General features: G+C 32.2%; 1 long non-coding RNA gene across 1 annotated transcript; it reads right to left on the bottom strand.

Moving 5' to 3' along the window:
- Nucleotides 1–2,604: 2,604 nt before the first annotated feature.
- On the bottom strand, nucleotides 2,605–6,559 carry LOC143043149 (uncharacterized). The gene is made up of 3 exons (XR_012968222.1): nucleotides 6,434–6,559; nucleotides 4,438–4,716; nucleotides 2,605–2,728 (listed from the first exon to the last, which is right to left on the bottom strand). It is a non-coding gene; the product is annotated as an uncharacterized LOC143043149 (long non-coding RNA).
- Between the last annotated feature and the right edge of the window lie 6,532 nt (nucleotides 6,560–13,091).

Genomic DNA, 13,091 nt, shown 5'->3' with positions numbered 1-13,091 from the left:
TTCTATGTAGCCCATGAAAATTACATGTTTTAGTCATGCTACTATTGACAAATCCTTAAATACTGTATTTGAGAAAACTAGAACTTTATTTAAAATATGATCCACATGGATATTTTTTAATGAAACTGAAGAAGCTGAAGTCGACAAGCATGCAACCAGTTTTAAGAAAGTTTGTGAAGTATGAAAGATGGGAAAGATATAAGGCAATTGGTTCATGTTAAAAACATTTGACAGATAGCGAAATTATGGAATAGGGATCCTATTTTGAACCTTTTATTAGTTGGCGTTAAAATGTTAGCAAACCTGGCGAACAGGAGAACTTATGTTTGAATGTTTCCGTATCAACTTCACAAATAATACACGATGGTCTTGAAGTATAGATTTTGCGTACTGACGTTGTTTATCATCTTAATAACGTGTTATATTATTCCTTTATTTGTCTTTATTAATTTTACTTTTATACTTTGAACGACAAAATTATTTTATTTATTAATATCACTTTTACTGTTAACCCACTTTTTTGTGATATACATTTGACGTGACTCTGTACTTATGTATCCCGTCATACTTTGAACCACACTATTATTTTATTCAGTATTAATACTTTAACTGTCAAGTCAGGTTTTGTTATATCTATTTTTCGTGACTGTATTTGTGCATCACGTCATACTTTGAACGACAAAATTATTTCATTTCTACCTTTGCGAATTTTAAACGCGCAATTTTACACCAGTACTCAAAACCCTCCTTCCTTGATGGGTGCATTTTACATAGACAAATAAAATCGTATAATATAATCAAAATGAGGATGTTAATTTGATGTATGCTTTTTTGTGCTTCTTCGTTACATTTGTTGTTTTTATAGTAATTCAGATGATTACACAATGTTGACTACTGTACCCTTATTGTTGACATTTTTACCTATTGTGTCTGTTTGTTTTGTTCACCCATCGGTGACAATATAATGGAACTTGATGCGACTGTCATACAAGTGAGAGGTTTAGCTAGCTATAAAACCAGGTTCAATCCACCATTTAAAATATTTTTTTACCAACATTTTTTTCTCTGAAAAAAAAACGCCTGTACTAAATCGGGAAAATGGCGGTTGTTTTCTCGTCATTCTGTTGGTTAATATCTATATATAGTTGAGCGTTTATTTTTATCATGATAAAAAATCCCCCCTTTTTGGTTCACCATGGAGTTCTGTATTTCTGTCAATACACTTTAAAAAGGGGGTGGCATGTTTTTAGGGTGTAGGTTATAGGAGGCAAAACAGTTAGGATGTGGGATGTATGGAGTAAAAAAAAAGATAGATGGAGAAAGAATAAAATAAAATTTGGGAAATTGGAAAAATTACTATGTGACATGAAAAACAGGATTTGGGAAATGAGCATCCCGTGTACCCTTAATCAACCTTTTTCCCACCTCCAAATGTTTACAATCATGAGTTCATTCATACTCAGGATGACCATTATCCAAATGTATAGACATTATCGCTATTTCGGAACCTGCCACAATTGACCTCAGAATGTGACACTCGAACTATTGACGTCATCGAATGAGCCGTGGAAGGGAGCAAACCCCCCACTTTCGAAATGGATGGAGGAGGCAAAACATATTTCTTTGACTTTGTTGTTTTGTACGTAGGTATCATATTTTTGTGTGTGTGGAGGGGTTTATATAAACGCGTACGTACGTGGGCATAGGAGCCGGGAAAGGGAACCATTACACACTTGCAAAGGTGAGGGGCAAATTTATAAGACCCCCCCTTTTGGCAATTCATTTTGTTATTAAAATATAAGTGGCTACGAATGAGGATATACACTGATTTGTAGACTATTTCTAGACACATTCCCCGTTTCCATTCTCAATTATACTAGACTGTCATGAATGAAATTATAGATTAAAGGTGGTTTTTTTTGGCTTGTCACTTTATAAAGTATCTCTCTACTCGTACTTCACTGATATGCATCAAAGGAATAAGCAATAATTAACATTTTATAGAATTGAGAAGCGCTAGTGTTATGGCAATATACTAATGTATTAAAGACTAGATATATCTTCAAACATCGTGATACATAAACAGGTATGCAATTGTTTTGTGTTCAATCTTTTGAATTATGCAAATTGTATTACTTTCTAATTGGAAACGTCGTACAAGTCAGATACAAAACAAAAGTAACAATATAAACGGGATGGTAACAACCAGCCGTAAAGTTTATCTGCTATTGCCTCGGACTTAACCTGACTTCGACGTGCAGAAAAACTATACCGGCCTGTTTTTGTGTTACCTTTGTTCTGTATCTAATACTTAACATTGAGAATGGAAATGGAGAATATGTCAAAGAGACAACAACGCGATTAAAGAGCAGACAACAACCGAAGGCCACCAATGAGTCTTCAACGCAGCGGGAAAATCCCGCACCCGAAGGTAGTCCTCAACTGGCCCCTAAATAAAATTGTGTACTAGTTCAGTGAAAATGGACGTCACACTAAACTCCAAAACATATAAATTAACTAAAATTAAAAAACATACAACTTGAAAAAAAAACAAAGGCCAGAGGCTCCTGACTAGGACAGGCGCAAAAATGCAATTACAATATACAGTATTCAATACTATTTAATGTGTCTTTAAACACAATTGGTGTGTCTTGCTTAAACAACTAAAAATAAAAAGTAACTATCATCGTATAGTGTTTTCAAAGCACATATCTTCACTCAGTTTTCTCTAAAATGAAAAAAAAAAAAAAAACAGAACATGTAGCACTATAAATTATAATTTCTAATAACAAATTCTAAATATTTGATAGAATTAATAAATTACAATAAAATACATTTTGCAAACACTTTTACATCCTTGATTGGAACATTGCTCCTCAAACAAAATTTCTAATATCATCAATATAAAGTTGATGAATCCCTGAAAAATCCAAGTTATATGTGGTACATGTGTAGGTTGAGAACGTTTCATTAGATGTTCATTGTCAGGCCTAGTAAAGTGATGGGCTTGACACCCTGCATTCGCTTTCACTAATTGTTGCTTTACTGGAATATTCCTGTGTAAAGTCTGGAAGTTTTTGATTGCAGTTATTATTTATTTTCATTGGCCCCAGCATTGAATTTCATCGGTTGAAAAGTTGGTGTTGATTATCAATCCGAAAGGTCAAAATTATCCGCTTGTAGTCGCCGCTGCTTCCAAAATGACATGAATTTCTATTTTTTTTCTTTGGTAAGATTCCACTTCAAGAATTATATTTTTTACCTAAGTTAGCAAACCAATGAAAGGTTTACCCTTTTTTTCTGCTTACACCATTTTTGTTTTATGCTGTTTTAGTTTTGGTTTAGTTTTGCTTGAAACCCATTTGGTCTTGGCGCTCCCGATGAAGGTTATGATAGAATTCAATGCCGTAATCGAGTTGACATTATATAGAATGTCGTTTCTATTTAGATCTTCTGATTTTTATTCTCCAATATAGTAGGTGGGGTTGGGCCTTCCAAACATTTGATCTTAGGCCAGAATGTAATGACTTGTAATTTAAATGGAAGCTTTTGTCTGAACACTTTCTGTCCATTGTATATATAATTATACAACAAACACAATGGAATGCCCCAGGTAAAATTGACCTTAAGTTATGTCTATTCTGTTAACACCATCTTGGTTTTTTATGATCCCAGGCGTTTTATTTTCTTGCCTATCCAAATATATGGTACGGAGCTATCTGGTTGAGATCATCCATGAAACACCTGGTGTGATCACGGAAATCATACTCTATATAAACTATTTATATTCATCTACGATTTTATCATATAAAAAGGACGTTTATTTCTAATTTAAACTTTATTTGCCAATTTCAGAGCTAAGCATATATGTCTGCTGATTTTAGACAAATGTTGGTTTTAGAATTCCTAAATTCCTAAAAATCCTGAATTGAACCCCTTTATATGATGGGTTTTTTCTTGTTCAATCGTTTTCTGTGTAGTTTTATTTACTTTTTCCTTTGGTCATAGTGTTACTGTACATTACTTTGATTTGTGGTAACATATACATGTAATAAGTAAAAGATCATCATTGATTTTTGAAGTCTCAGACTAATGTCACCAAAAACTAGTGTGCAAGACAATATAATTGTCATAAATTATGTAAGAAATGAATAATTTAATAAATAAACAGGAAAAAAACATCAAACAAGTCTTTCATCCTTTTGCCTACTCACCATAGGTTCTGCATTTATTATGATAAAAAATAGAAAGTAGAGTTTTCTTAGTATTAGTCCACATTTAATTTACTGTAAATTTGTTTTAAAAAAGAACAAAGGCATCACATTAAAAGACGTTTCAACAATGTTTTATGACTGTATCAAGTGTTAAGTACGATACACAAAGGGTAATGCATGTTCTTAGAAAAGAAAATGATGTTTATACATTTTTTGTACTTACGATCTTTCAGAGTGCTTATGAATAATGGATCACCAAGTTGGCTTTCTCCATCTGCAGAACTGGCAGATAACTGGAACTTGTATTCAGTGCCAGCCTTTAGCCCATGAGCTTTGAACATTTTACCAGGCGCTGTCACGGAATTTTTGTAGTTCGTTAAAGGAGTTATCCCGTAGTGGATATTGAATTTAACGGGTATGTCAAAATCTGGAGAATCCCAACCGATCGCAATACTGGTTTGATTGCGTAGTAGAAGCTGTAAATTGCTTGGAGTCGGTGGAACTAAATAGAAACGTTTGAAATAACTCAGTATTGTTAGGAATTTAATGCAGTCTAACAAAGATTGCAAAATCAATAAAAGAAATGACATATCAACCACAAAACGTAAAGTTTCATTCACATAACGTAAAGGTGCAACCATATGTTATAATGATATATCCCTATACCTTAAAGATATAACCTTATTAAGTAATGATATAACCATGTAACGTAAAGATATAAGCACAACACGAAAAAGATATTACACATGTACCACATATTAACGTTTTTATGTAAACATATAACGTTTAAGCGTTCCTTGTGAAGTTTAACCTAGACAAATCGCATCTGACGCACTAATTCATATCGAACTATTATAATTCAATGTACTGTAAATTCACAGAAAAATATATTGATTGGCAATTTGTACATTTTCCATCCTACTACCTAACTGTTTTTAGATCATAGATAGAACGTGATATTCGAAAATATTCGGTATAACGCCACGTAAAACAGTAACGTCAGGTTTTCGTGTCAACCCGCGTGAATTTATCATGAAATGCACGCGACATTTATTCACAAAACTAAACAACTATCGCAATTTTGTACACATGAAAACAGTTTTTATAACTACTTTATGGTATTTCATATTATATACCATGTTTAAAAATAGGTGTTTAAAGACATATGACTGCTAACAAAAGATTAATGACAATTTTAATTTCTTCAGCTCGATCAGCAGCTTGCACTAGCGTGGTCACTTGATATTCTTGCTCATAAAGTAAGTATTACAAACAAACACGGCATTATTCTATATATATCTGTAATGGCGTTCAGTTTTTGTTGAGGTTATATTAGTACTACTTTCTTGATACCTTTGTTTTTGAAGCATCTTTTACCCGTATCTTACAGTGATTTTTTTTCTCAAGTTATTTTACAAATATTATTTTACTCTATTTTTTTCTTAATTTGTTGTTTTGTTCTATATCTAGCATCCTCCAAAAATCTTCCCAATGATGACTGGCGTATAAAACTATATTCATATGTCATCTGGGAGATGTTCAAATGAGAAACCATATTCAGTCATACTGAAGTTTGAGCCAAATTGAATGCATCGTGTTTTCACAATATTACAAGGGTCTTTTGACGTCCGAAAAGCCTTGCAATAACTGTTTGAGTAATACACATAAGACAATATTTTGTTAGTTGTACAAGGTGTTCCATGGTATCAGTCTTTTGAACAGTTGAAAAGGAACAAAATGGATAAAAATAATGAACTTCCCAATATCAAAAATTAAACAAAAATACTGGTAATGGTATATACATAATTGAGTTTTGTGATTTTGCATTATCATGTTGTTTTGATTCTTGTAAGTGTGAATTCTCTGGAAAATTAATCTTAATAGAATCATCTCAGTGCGCATGACACGTTCTGTTGATATAAACCTCTCTTGGTGTGCTATATAAGAAAATACCAAGGGGACATTCAACTCCCAATCGGTATACCTTGGCAGATCTGATTTTCAAACGTAGATGTATGGTAGCGATATTTGTCGATTGCTTCAACTCTGTTAGTGGGAAAAAGGCAGGCAACAATATTTTTCGAAGAAGAAAAAAAAGACAAACTACTTACACAAAGCTTATATTGATAATAATAATAATAATAATAATAATAATAATAATAATAATAATAATAATAATAATAATAATAATATTAATGTAAGCAAAACATTACACCTACCTGGATCTAAACAGCATGATAAGGCACGATCACAACACACAAGAATAACAATCAGCATCAACATTTCTGCTTCTTTGGCGTACATTTGTCGTTAGTTATGAAATTAACATAGTTGGGTCAGTTTTTATACTAACATATCTTGATAATTAATTTTTTGGTAATGTTGATTATGACATTCTGGTAACGTTTTCTCTAATCATTAAGACCATTTATATTATGTAATACCAACCTTTCGGGAAAGAAACATAATTATATGAAATTATATGAATAAAAATATGATAAATGTCAGTGACACCTTTGTCTGGATTTTACTAGTGCAATAAAGCTAAATTTACATAAAAATACAAACGAAAATTCCCAAAGTACAGCTTCACCTGTTGCGATAAAGAGCATGTCATTATGTTTGCTGTCCATATCCGGTGCAATTTCGAGCTTGTTTTGTCTATACGTGTATACAGGCGGTAGATTTAGGTTTACTGTCTATACCCGCGGCTATTAAGATGTTTCCATACCGGGTACTGTCAAAATCAAAAAAACGTTTTAGAGCTTTTCAAGCTGTGTCTTGTCTTTACTCAGGCGATTACGACCGTGTCATAAACTAAAAATAAGGCTTGCTGTGGTGCGTGCAAACTTATGACTTGCTGGAAATGACCTTTATCACAACGGTAAAAGAATGATAACTCAAGACAATATGGATCATAAAAGGCAGAATTCCTTTAATCAATCTTGCAGGGTAAAACGGACTTTAAAATAATGTAATAAAAAATCCGGGTTTCGGGTATTTGATACAAAGAAAAAACAACGTTGATATGACAGTCACGTGGTTGATGTTAAAATTTCATACCTAAATATTCTCTATGTTAATGCATTCTTAGTTGTGTTTTCGCTGGAGAGTGGCGTGTAATTTTGAATGCTAACACAAAACAAAAATGAATAAAAAGTTGTTGAACTTTAAAGTCGGTTAAAAACATAAGTAGTTGGTTATAACTCGCATGTTAGCTTCAATATAGAATATATAAACATGACAAGAGGTGGTATGATTTTCAATGAAAAAACTCAAATAACCTGTTTTTTACTAATTATAGGTCATCGTACGGTCTTCAACAATAAGACAAACCTTTTCTGTTTAGTCAGCTATAAAAGGCCCCGGCATGAAAAATGTTAAACAGTTCAATCGAGAAAACTAACGGCCTTATTTATAACAATACAATTTACGGAAAACAAATATGACAGACATGAACCAACGACATCCACTGAAATATAGGATCCTGACTTGGGACAGGCACATAAAGAATGTGGCGGAATAAACATGTTTGAGAGCTCGAAAAATTTTACTATGTCTTTTCAACATTAGAAGTAAAATTAAATAGAATACAACAATCTTGCAACATGTAGGTAGCAATAGCAAATCTTTTCATTTTCTAAACCAGATGGTCATTTTTAATACAATAAGGAAATGTCAGTCTGCTATATGAGTACCAACAAGTACTTTTCAAAACAGTAGATATAAAACTATAACGAACACATCATTAATAAGTACATGTAGCAAATCTATTATCTGTATTGATCGGTCAATCAATTTCTAAAAAAAATACCGAAATTTATCTTGTTTTATGAGTTACAACACAACTATTACTATTTCTTTAGAACATACGAGGTATAACTACATACACACCTGTTATAAGTAACAAAACTTTTAATTTCTTCACCGATCAGTCAAATCTCAGGAAACTTCAGTTTGATATACATAAGAATGATAAGTTACGACATTTTTGTCGACAGTTTTACCTTGCTACATATGTAGCATACAAAATGCTATTTCTTTAGAACATTAGGGTAAAACTGTATAGAACACACCACATCAATTTTCAAAACCAAAAATCAAGGCTAGTATCGAAAAATACAATATTTCATGATAGTATTACCGTAACGGTGTTAAGGTAATAACCTTTAAGAATAAGTTGATTAAAAGAATCAATGATTTTACATGGATGGTATCTAATATTTTCATTATTTAAAGCAAAAATATTATCAAGGTAACGGTAAATGTTTGTAAATTAATCAATAAAATGTAATTTAGACGGATCTTTATTGAGTTTGACCATAAACTGTGATTCATAACATTTAATGAACAAGCATAATTTTCAAAGGGCGTATTAATGTTAAGATAAGAAATAAAAAGATCAATCACAGATTGCTCTAATGATTTGCTTTTGAAGCGATATTTGAAGGAAAATATTTACTATAAAGATATTATGTTTTAACAGATTTTAAAGTTCAGCACCTTTTTTTTAATTCATTTTCGTATTTTTAAGCTATCAAAATTATACGCCATTCTCCAGCGAAAACAATGCCAAGAATGCATCGACAGAAAAAATAAATAGATTCAAAATTGTAACATAAACCACGTGACTGTTATAGCAACGTTTATTTTGAGTCAATTAATGGAAACTATATCTGTTTTATAGTCATATGCTTTCTCTCAATTTAAAAAAACTCAGTTTATATTTTATGATATTCTTTTTGTATTCAATGACCAAACCTGGCTCATCTATACAATAATAATAAGTCTTTTTTTCTCTGCAAGACAGGTAATGAACTTTGCCCTTATTATCAATATTATTTGAGTTATTCTTTAAATTCTAAAATCATTTCAAGGATATCGTACTAAGGTTTGCACGCAACAGCACGCTTTCTTTTCGGTCGATTTAAAGTTTGCAATCGCGAAATATCAAACATGTCTCGGATATGTAAAGTTCACGGTATGACAATCTCTAAATGGCCACATGTCTATCAGATGGCCATTCTTATATTATTGTTCGTTTCTGTGTGTGTTGCATTTACACGTTGAGTCGTTTGTGTTTTCTCTTATTTTTGAGAAATTGAGATAAGACGTGGCACGGTACTTGTTTATCCCAAATTCATGTATTTGGTTTTCATGTTATATTTGTTATTCTCGTGGTGTTTTGTCTGATGTTTGGTCCGTTTCTGTGTGTGTTACGTTTCGGTGTTATGTCGTTGTTCTTCTCTTATATTTAATGCGTTTCCCTCGGTTTTAGTTTGTTACCCCGATTTTGTTTTTTGTCCATGGATTTATGAGTTTTGAACAGCGGTATGCTACTGTTGCCTTTATTTGTCTAGACAGGAATCATTATAAATACTATAAATCGACCGCCTGTATACATATATAGACAGTTTAAACATGACAAGCTCTTAATCGCACCGTTTACAGACAGCAAACTGTATGACGCACTCTTAATCGCTCCGGATACAAACAGTAAACGGTATGGCACAATCTTAATCGCACCGTATACAGACAGCAAACAGTATTACGCGCTCTTAATCGCACCGGATACAGACAGCAAACGGTATGACAAGCTCTTAATTTCACCGGATACAAACATCAAACTGTATGACAAGCTCTTAATCGCACCGTATACATGGTATACAAACAGCAAACTGTATGACGCGCGCTCTTAATCGCATCGGATACAGACAGGAAACGGTATGACGCGCTCTTAATCGCACCGGATACCAACAGCAAACGGTATGACGCGCTACTAATCGCACCGGATATAGACAGCAAAATGTATGACGTGCTCTTAATCGCACTAGATTAAACAGCAAACTGTATGATGCGCTCTCAATTGCACAGTATACAGACAGCAACTGGTATGACGCGCTATTAATCGCACCTTATGCAGACAGCAAACGGTGTAACGCACTCTTAATCGCACCGGTTACAGACAGCAAACGGTATGCCAAGCTCTTAATCGCATCGGATAAAAACAGCAAACTGTATGACGCGCTTTTTATCGCCCAAGAAATAGACAGCTCACGATATTGAAATATCTACATCAACACACGGAATTTCAATCTTTAAATTGCTCTCAGTATAACCAACACATCTTATCATAAGCTCTAAATTTGATCCAGTTGATTTTCATTTTCTACTAAAAAAAACAATCCAACCCAAATTGTACATTTTGTCAAAAAGAAGATGAAACAATTGAACACTTGTTTTGGAATTGTGAGATTGCACAAATATTTTTAAATGAAACTAAACATTGGTTTCTTTCAAATGGTATAAGTATTCCGTTTAATATTCAAAATTGTATTTTTGGAGATATCTCAAATGCATTTAGTAGAAATGTGACCAACCTGATTTTTCTGCATATCAGACATTATATTTTTAGTTGTAAATATTTTAAGAGAAGACTTACATTATTTGGAGTGCAAAAGAAAATACAGGATCTTTACTGTATTGAGAAACACATTGCTGTAAGAAACAAGAAACTGGAAATTTTCGATGAAATGTGGAATAATTTCACTATATTATTTGACAGTTAAAGAAATAAAAGTACAAACATATAGAAACAAACCTTTATGTGTAAATTTGACAGAAATAGGAAAGGACGTTTTAAATCAAAATTCATCTAGGCAAAACTTTTTTTTATTTTTTATATTTTTTTCTCTCTAATTATCAGTTCTCTCCAATATCTGGTCTTAGATAATGCAGAATTCACTATGATTTTGTGTATTTTTTCTTTCTTTCTCTACTTCAAACATATTTTATATATATATATATATATATATATATATATATATATATATCTGTATGTTTTGTTATTTAAAGTATAGTAATTTTTAAGCTATTTAGATTGTTGAGGAACATTCAAATTGTTATTTCTGTTATGGTATATATTTTTATTTTATTATATCATTATAATGTGTAAATTACTAACAAATACTAATATCTGCATATATATGTTATTTACTAATGTTAACGAGGCCGGGATAAGGTACCGGTATTCGATGTATTCAACTAACAAATGTACAGATTTCAATAAAATATGAAACCTAAAAAAAAAAAAACAAAAAAAAAAACAAAAAAAAAAAACAATCGCTTCGACGTTCATTTAAGGTCCAGATAAACTCATCATAGATACCAGGATAAAAAAATTATATTAACGTCAGACACGTGTTTCGTCTACAAAAGACTCATCAGTGACACTCGAATCAAAAAATGTTTAAAATGCCAAATAAAGTACGAAGTTGAAGTGCAGTGAGGACTAAAAATTCCTAAAAGTTTTGCCAAATACAGCTAGGGTAATCTATTCCTGAGGTAGAAAAGCCTTAGTTTTTCAAAAATTCAAAGTTTTGTTAACAGTTAATTTATAATTAAGAACATATCAATGATAACTCAAATCACCACAGAAGTACTGACTACTGGGCTGGTGATACCCTCAGCTGTACTTTGATGTATCTTTTCATGTGTTTTTGTTATGTAAATTTATTTTTATTGACCAATTATTTTCTTATTATAAAAACAATTGTCTAAACATTGCTAGATCCAGACAAAGGCCTCATTAACATTAATCATCATTTTAGTCATAAGTTATTATATTGAAGCATGACATATTATGTAATTTTAGTTCTCTATTAGCTTTATTAAGTATGTAAAGTTATATAATAATGTATTTATAATTATAAACAAAAATGACAAAATTTTTTAAATTTATTAACGGAGAATGTTTGAATAACAATAACATGTGTAATGGTAACGTTTGCTCTAATCATTAAGACCATTTATACCATATTATGACGTGCCAACCTTGCAGAAAAGTTCACATGTTATTGTTATTTCAAACTTTGAATTGTTGAAAAACTAAGGCTTTTCTACCTCAGGAATAGATTACCCTAGCTGTATTTGGCAAAACTTTTATGAATTTTTAGTCCTCAATGCTCTTCAACTTTGCACTTTATTTGGCCTTTTAAACAGTTTTTGATTCGAGCGTCACTGATGAGTCTTTTGTAGACGAAACGCGCGTCTGGCGTAAATATAAAAATTTAATCCCGGTATCTATGATGAGTTTATTTGCAACCACTGGGTCGATACCACTGCTGGTGGAGATTTATTTCCCCGAGGATATCACCAGCCCAGTAGTCAGTACTTCTGTGTTGACTTGAGTTATCATTGATATGTTCTTAATTATAAATTAACCGTTTACTAAACTTTGAATTTTTGAAAAACTAAGGCTTTTCTACCTCAGGAATAAATTACCCTAGCTGTATTTGGCAAAACTTTTAGGAATTTTTGGTCCTCAATGCTCTTCAACTTCGTACTTAATTTGGCATTTTAAACATCTTTTGATTCGAGCGTCACTGATGAGTCTTTTGTAGACGAAACACGCGTCTGACGTAAATATTAAATTTTTATCCTGGTATCTATGATGAGTTTATCTTACCTTAAATGAACGTCGAAGCGATTGTTATTTTAGTAGAAAATAAAAATCATATGGATCAAATTTAGAGCTAATAATAACATGTGTTGGTTATACTGAGAGCAATTTAAAGATTGAAATTTCGTGTGTTGATGTAGATATTTCAATATCGTGAGCTGTCTATATCTTGGGCGATTAAGAGCGCGTCATTCAGTTTGCTGTTTGTATCTGGTGCGATTAAGAGCGCGTCATACCGTTTGCTGTCTGTATACGGTGCGATTAATAGCGCGTCGTACCAGTTGCTGTCTGTATACTGTGCTATTGAGAGCGCGTATACAGTTTGCTGTTTAATCCGGTGCGATTAAAAGCACGTCATACATTTAGTTGTCTATATCCGGTGCGATTAATAGCGCGTCATACCGTTTGCTGTTTGT

The sequence above is a fragment of the Mytilus galloprovincialis genome, chromosome 8, assembly GCF_965363235.1.
Source record: "Mytilus galloprovincialis chromosome 8, xbMytGall1.hap1.1, whole genome shotgun sequence".
NCBI classification, from domain to species: Eukaryota; Metazoa; Mollusca; class Bivalvia; order Mytilida; family Mytilidae; genus Mytilus; species Mytilus galloprovincialis.
Note: the sequence above shows the minus strand (reverse complement) of the source record. Positions and strands in the feature narration are given on the sequence as shown.